This window comes from Buceros rhinoceros, unplaced genomic scaffold (genome assembly GCF_000710305.1).
Source record: "Buceros rhinoceros silvestris isolate BGI_N320 unplaced genomic scaffold, ASM71030v1 scaffold35187, whole genome shotgun sequence".
Classification (NCBI taxonomy): Eukaryota; Metazoa; Chordata; class Aves; order Bucerotiformes; family Bucerotidae; genus Buceros; species Buceros rhinoceros.
The window spans coordinates 1-7945 of NW_010422268.1; positions in this window are offsets into that span (position 1 = coordinate 1).

The following is a 7945-nucleotide window of genomic DNA, read 5'->3' on the forward strand; positions in this document are numbered from 1 at the left end:
GTCCAACCGTTCATCCTGCACTGCCAGGGTCTCTGAACCATGTTCCTCAGTACCACATCCACATGGCTTTTAAACGCTTCCAGGGATGGAGACTCCACCACCTCCCTGGGCATCCTGTACCAATGCTTGACAACAACCCTCTCTGTAAAGAAATTTTTCCTAATATCCAACTTAAATCTCCCAAGCAGCAACTTGAGGCCATTTCCTCTCCTTCTGTCACTTGTTACATGGGAGAAGAGACCGACCCCCACCTCACTATAATCTCCTTTCAGGTAGTTGTAGAGAGTACTTATTTTCTCCTTTAGAACCTGCCTGTCCCTGTTCTGCAGTGTGGCCTCTCCCTGACGCGGCTGCATCAGTGGGTGCTGCTGCCCTGTCTACGTCTGGGACCCTCTCTGAGCAGCGGGCAGCACCCTGCAATGCATGGCACAGAGGGAAATGTACGCTCCCAGCTTTCTGCTGGAATGTGAAACAAGGCACCAAGGGTTGTGCTGTCTCCATTCACCTAAGTGCATAGACGCTGGCTGATGCCAGGGGAGCCTCTGGTATCATTTGGGAGGTACGGAGATCTTCAGAGGACAGAAGATGCGTTTGAAGGGACTTGAATGTGGTATCTGCTTTGGGGAAGGGAGGGATAACTTAGGAAAGGCTTCCTGACCCTATACTGGCATGGAATCACTTAGGAAAGTGTTACCAGATAATTTTGAGTTGTGAGGTGACACCTCTGGGGGAACTCCTGGTGCAGAGAGAAGAGCGCGATGATTACAGGGATGCCCTGAGAAGGGGTGAGACTGTGACAACTCAGGAGCTCATGGGAGAGAAGCAGGAGCCCCTTGCCTTGTGCAGTGTGCCTGGCCAAAAGAGACTGTGGTGTGTGAGCTTTGCTTTCCACTTCTGTCTCCTGGCAGAGTCCTGCAGCAGCAGGCAGCCCCTCTGGAAGCCAGCTGGCTGCAGGGGAGCCTACTTGCAACTCCTCTCCCTTCCCCACGGCGCCAGAACTGGGCGAAGGAGGCTGTGGTTTTGCCATGGGCTTTTGCTCAGCTGCCAGGGGTTCGCTCTGCTCTACACAGCTGCAATGTCCAGATACCTGTACTGTGGTGTGTTCATCCCACCTTCACACAAATCTTTGTCCGATGTGTGCAAGAGGTAGGCACCACTCCTGATCAGGCTGTGCCAGTCCAGTGTGAATGCATGGTTACATAGCATGGACAGCAGACAAGTCTGCATGCAGGGTTGTGTTTGTGGCCTTTGACAGAGCCTTAGTTACCACAAGTAACAAGAGAGGGGAGGAGATACACCCTGCAAAAGCAATTGCACTAGAAATCTGCCAGCAGACAGGTTCAGAGAGGCAACGTGGGGCAAAGCGTAAGCCGAAGCCTTCGGTTCTCCACTGCCACCATTGCCCTTCAGAGGCCAAGGAAGCTGCCACAGGTCCGAAGACCCGTGCTGAAATCAGGCTCTGCTCTCTGCGTCGCATAGGTGTCTTGGAAAATTTTACCCAAAGTCAAGCTGCTTATTAAGCTGCCACAGGTCCGAAGACCCGTGCTGAAATCAGGCTCTGCTCTCTGCGTCGCATAGGTGTCTTGGAAAATTTTACCCAAAGTCAAGCTGCTTATTTTCAAAGCAAGAAGCTCTGATCCTGTGAAAATGCTATTTTCAAATAATGACTTGCAGAATGGCTGGTGCAGATCTAATCGATCTGTTTAGTCAGTCCTGTGAAAGCACAAGCATCAAAGCTGCTGGCTTTGATGCAGCTGTGTTGCCTCGTTTGAATTGTTCTCTTTGTTGTTTTAGCCCTTAATTTCGGGGCAGTAACTGCAACAACAGACTTCTCTGCTACCACCTGACTAAGGAACTGATGAGGCATAGCAAAAAATGTTAGTGTTGTTAATGCTAAGCTATACACTCTTAAACCATTTCCCTGGAGCTTAGCAAGAAATAAATGTTCACAACATCCAGCAGAACTGTTTTTTTCAGCACAGGGCCAAGATCGATAGTATTTACAATGCTCGTTTCAGCACTGTAAAGAGTAGCTCTAGCTGAAATAACACTAGCAGTGTAAATCTGCTGCAGGAAACCTACACAACACTGGATAGCTGTTGAACTGTCCTTTGGGTGCAGCACAACCAGGGTCCTGGAAAGGACTTACCTTCCTTGTTTGGATTAGCAAAAGACAAAGGGAGTTTCCTAGGAGCCCAGTTTTAGAGTTAATTTTCAGAGCTGGGCAATGATGGTGTAATACTAGACAACTATTTTCCCACAAGGTTAAAATCTACTTAAAAAGACCACAGCAAGAGCAGTAGTTCCTGCTCAGTTTGTGGGTACGAGATAGTGAGAGAGCTGGAAAGCGACAATGTCATGAGAGAGCCTGCAGCAAAGGGTCCCAGGGTCCATGTGACTCCTTGGCTCTGCCTGGGACTACCCCATGGGCCCCTATGGAACACACCCCTATGGAAGAGGTTATTATCCAAAGGGTGAAAGTGGGCGGTGTAACCTGACCCGACATGGGACATTTGGAATTGCTTGAAAATGGCTGAATTGTTGGCCCAAGAAGTGCACGCACCTACTACAGTTTTTGAAAGAACAGTGCAAAAATATATTCTTTTAAAGCAAGTGACCTTTGTGGGTGTGTAATCAGGGAGTTCACCACCTTGAAGTGGCTATTGAGGCTATCTCCATGAGACGAAGAGGGATTGCTGGTCCACCTTTCTAACAGTCGTTAAAACAGACCGTTTCCATCTTTGCAGTGACCATTTTTGTGCACTTTTCCACGCATGCTCTCGATGCCCTTTGTCTCTCTCAACAAATCAGCAGCTACAATGAGCACCCTAAGGCAAGATACATGGCACTTTAATCAGTATGCCAATGCCTACAAAAGAGCCTGCTTGTTTTTATCCTCATATAAACTGCTTTCCTAAGCAGTTGTCTTCACTGGAATGTCATGGGAATTTTGCTGCACTGTGTTTCTAGATGAGAAGTGGTTTTAAAATCACAACTGCAAAAAATGTCCTGTTAGCAGTGCTTGGTTATTGAGCAGGTGTATTGATGCAGGCTTATTAACAGCTGCTATTGACTTACACATTCTACTAAATAGCTGAATTAACAAGGTCAAACCGTACAGCTGTCATTCTTCACTCTGTTTTGATGTGGTAGGTACTGTGTGTCTAGTCCTGAGCACTCCTTCAGTCCAGCTAAAGGCTGGGGACGGGAAAAAAAATCGCTGCTCAGTTTGTCTTTCCTGGTGATTCCCCACCCTCAGTCTATCACTAACTGCTACCAGTTGAACACAGAGTGAATCTCCAGCTCACATCACCAATTTGGGGTGGAGCAGGCTTGCAAATGTAGCTCTCTAATCAGAGGGCCAGTGGTGTGCCACCACCAAGTCCCTGGGGCATTGTCCTAAAGTGCAGTCCTTGCCTGAAGGTGGTAGAAGTCCATGCAGCAGCAAAGAGCTGATGGGCTGTGGTGAGGTCCGCTGCTGTTTCTACCCCCTGCATGCAAAAGCGTGATGCTGGATGTAGCGCAGAGTGTGTGGGCTGCTTCTGGGCTAGTGGAGGACTTAGTGCAAAGGTCAGGAGATGCCACGTGTGGGAGTACGGGAGCCTCCCCGGCCGTGGATGAAACAGCCATGCTTAGAGAGCTGAGGAGGGCTCAAGCTACACATTTCAGCTCTGAATTTTGTATAATGTAGGGCCTTTAGGCTGAGGGTCACGTAACATGGCTTTGCTCTGGAGTCAAGCTTCCCTTCGCAGTTGGAAGGGTTTAGCTTTGGCTGTCTGAGTCAGGGAAATGCACTCTGCTTGAGAAGTAATCATGCAGGGACAAGTTACAACCAATGCCTTCCTCAAAGACCTCTGCTGTCTGGAAGATATTAAACTAAAGAGGTGTGAAACTGGGCAGAAGCACCTGTGAAACCTCAGTGCTTTCCTTTGCACCTTCTTTTGTTTGGCTGGTAACACCGCTTCCCTCCACTTGCCTATCTGTGCCAGGTATTAGAAAAATATGGCACATTACCTGGGGGCTGCTTGGGAAGGTCTAGTCATCTGTGGCCCAGAATGAGCTGGAAGATGAACGCTGAAAATCAGATCCCGGTTTAGGGGTGAAAATGAAAGCTAAGCTCATTTGAAAATGAGCACCTGTGCCTGTCCCTTGTGTAAAGAATAATATTGATAGAGCAAGCCGATGATATTCCTGAATAACTCAGGCCATCCTGTAGGCAGTTTGAGTGTTGGTAATTTTCAGAGGTTCAGAAAAGTCTGTTACGTGTGACTGGTAATGATAACAATGACCCTGCTCGATCCCTCCCAGATCTGCTCAGATTTTGAGACCCTAGAGCATGTTTTGCTGGAGTGCTTTGTAAAGGAAAAGCCAACTCTGCAGTGTGGCCACCTATGGGAATAGATGCTAAATGGATGTAGAGTATATTGTGATCTCAACCGAAGACTGCTCACTGCTTTTGATATGCTCTGAACTCACTGGGAAAACTGCCTGGACTATCTTTTATAGAGATAAAAAGCACTTGCTAACTGCGATAAGCCGCGGAGCGGCCACGTCAAAACCCTTGCAGTAACATTCTACTGAAGAAAGACAGGTTTTTTTCAGGGAAACATCTCTTCTGCTTTGTATGAAGACATTTATTACATGGCGTTATAAGGGCTGTGCTTTTACTTATGTGGCCTGAAATTCTCAGGCCCTTGGAATCCCAAAGGGAGGGGAGCAGTCTTCAGGGAGGCTGCCCTCATTTTCTCAAAGATATATGACAATATTTTTTTCATGCTTTTATTGATTACAGCAGGTATTCTCTTCGCCGATTGTTTATTTCTTCAACAAAGCTGGATCCTTGCAAGTCAAGATAACCCAGACCCCTGGATCAGGGCAGGGGATTGAAACGAAGTGGCACAGCTGCAGCAGTGCACAGTGACTGAAGCACTGACCTGTTCACAGTTGCAGCCTCTTGAAAGTGTTGTCTTCAGAAAAAGAAAAAAAAAAAAGAAACCTCCAAATTCCAGAAGAAGGTAGTGCAGAAGATGAGGAGCAGAGTGCACAGGGACTGGCATGATGTCTGGCCTAAGTGGTGTGGTTTGGAAGAGCCGGGGGAAGGCTGCTGTGTGCCGGGCTGAGTTGTGAGACTCTCGAGAATACTTTTCCCATCAGGAAACTTTGCCCTCCTGGGGAGAGCACAGTGGGCAGTAAGCACGTCCACTACTCTAGTCAATGTGGTCATTCCTGGTTCTCTTTTTTCCCTTTCCAGGGTAATTAGTACCAATGTCTGAATGTCTCCTTGCAGTTAAGACCTTCCCATCTGGGAAGTACTGCCCATCCTAGAGAGAGGCAGAGCTAGTGGAGCCCCCAGGACTACATTTTGTTACCATAGGGAAGATGAAGTGTCTCCTTCTTTCTCTTATCCCTCTTACCCTCAGAACATCCCCAGGGTGGGAGTCAGCTTCCAGCATGGTCTGGGACACTGAAAAAGGATGGTCACAACAAGACCATAAAAACGGTCAAATCTTCATGACCTTCAGAGGGTGATAGCCTGCCTTTTGCTGGGGTGTTGTGAAAAGCAAGCAGCTCTCTGGAAGTAAGAGCTTTTTTGGGTACCCTGGATTAGGACTGTGAAGCAACACAGGCCCAAAGGAAGACCGAAGAGCATTGACAGAAAGTTTTAATCACTCGGCAGCACAGAAATACACAGAGTGAATAAAACCACACGGTGAATAAAACCGGTCAGAGGGAAGAGCTGGACAAGACTTTGGAGTGAGAAAGGAAGGTTGGATGCGCTCAGTGGCAAAACAGTGCGTAACACTAGAAGAGAGTCACTTCTGAGGTAGCTCAGTGAGGCTGTAGAGCAATCCTCTTGTCATGCAGTAGGTGGAGAAAGAACACCAAGTGTTGGGCAACATTACTTAGTGGAAATTGTTATTTGCGTCTCTGTCTGAATGCTATCAGAAGCCTCCAGAACAGCTCTTCGAGATCCACAGCTGCTCATAAAATGCGTTACTTAAACTTTATAACAGAGAGTATTCTCACTGGGTCACTGAAAAGCTCCTCTGTGATATACAGGTCGTTGTGTCGTCCTTGTAAGTGAGAAATTTTATGCAAGGGACTTTTGTGTTTGCATGCTGTGAATTTGGATTTGGGACCCAGCATTTAAAAATTATTGCCCTAAATTTCCCTGCTATTATTGCACCCACAGCTGCAACTCTCCTCCTCTGCACCACCCTTTCCAGCTGTAACATACAAAATTCCTTTCTTTCTGTTACTCAACAGCTGCAGTGAGAATTTTTCTGTTTGCTTGTTTTCCTTCACTATATTTGGCCCCCTGGCTATGACCTTTTGACAAAATATATAAAGCATCTGGGGAGAAAAAAAAAAGTGGTTGGTTTATACTGGAGATGCTGTAACGATCTTTGTCATTTAACCTTAATTATACACAGCAGAGCCATGGTTGTTGGTGTTGCATCAGCTATCTGAAGTGTTATCCCATCTACTGTACTGAGTGTAGCATTGTCCTGTGGGCTAAGGTCTGGGAAATGTACTGCTCTTCAGCTTGATTATCCCTTAGTTTACGGTCTGCTCCCCAGGAGTGTGCGCCAGTCCCCAGCCTGTGTGCTTTATCCACCTTGCAAGATCATAAGAGACATCGGGGGGATGGCTGGCTTACACTGACTCCTGCCCCTCCTCCGGGGATGCAAAGCAGCCGTAAACGTGTGGTGTGTAACAGCTGAGAAGAACTGCTGAGAGCGGGCCTTGGCGTTGTTAGTGCATGTACACAGTGACGCACACAGAGCCAGTCTCAGCATTTTGTTCACCAGCCCATCACGTTAATCTTTTTGCCATTAACCTCCTCCACCCTCATACTAATGCTCATCCTCACATGAGTGCACATAAACCCAGCAAGAGGATTTGGGAGCAGCTTAGACAAACGGTTCATTAGGGTCTTTCTCTGCCAAGTGATGTTTTTTTTTCCTAAGGTTCCCATCACCAAGCTACTGTAAAAATAAATTCTCCAAGTCACCAGGCAGCTGCCACTGTATCAGACTCATCTGGCATCCAGGCATAAGGGATGGGGATCGTTACCCCATCAAGAGGTAGCTCTTTTTGTACTAGGTTAGGCTGCTGGATGATGAGAATGGATCCCTTTGAGCCAGATGAAAGCTGTGATTGTTTTGTGTTTTGGATCCTATGGCACTGCACAAGTACTTCTGAAACCCGACAGAGGTTCAGAGAGGTTCACTCCCATGGCTGCCTGTTAAAGGACATGTACCCTCTGCTGTAGTATCCGGATGCTGTTTGTAGTGTGCAGTCATGAGAGTTTATCTAGGTTAACTTTAAATAATGTAGTTACACAGGTAGCCTGTGTACACGTAGTACCTCCTGGAGAAACACATTGGTTTCAGCCTGTGTAGTACCAACAGGTCTCTCTATGCCTCTCACTCTATAATCTTCATCAATAATGACTTGCCTGCCCAAACCCGCTTTCATCAGTGTCTGTTTTAGATCTGATACTGCCTTCTTGCCCTGTTCACCTCCTGTCTCCTCCGTGAGCCAGTCTCCATAGTTCCTTTAGCACTGACAAACAGCTCAATTCCCGGTGCTAGGTTACATCTGAGCACTAAACAACTACTGCAGCATCACCTGTGATTAGGCAATTTTTTTGAGCTTTCCTGGGTGGTTTACCAATTCATGTAGTGACAGCTGCCTTCAGTGTCTAGTGTTTTTCCTCCCAGCCCTGCACAGACAATGAGAGGCAGACTGAAAACAGGACTGTGAAGTTCACTGCAAGATTGCCAAGTGGCTGTAGTGTTTGCAGAATGCTCTTCATGGAGCTGCTTGTCCTGGTCAGACCACCCTCCTTTCATGATATCATCTCTTCCAGTCTTCTTACAGTGCTCCTACAGCCCTCCCCCCCCTGCCTCTCCTTCCCTGCTACATCAGCGCCGCTTGT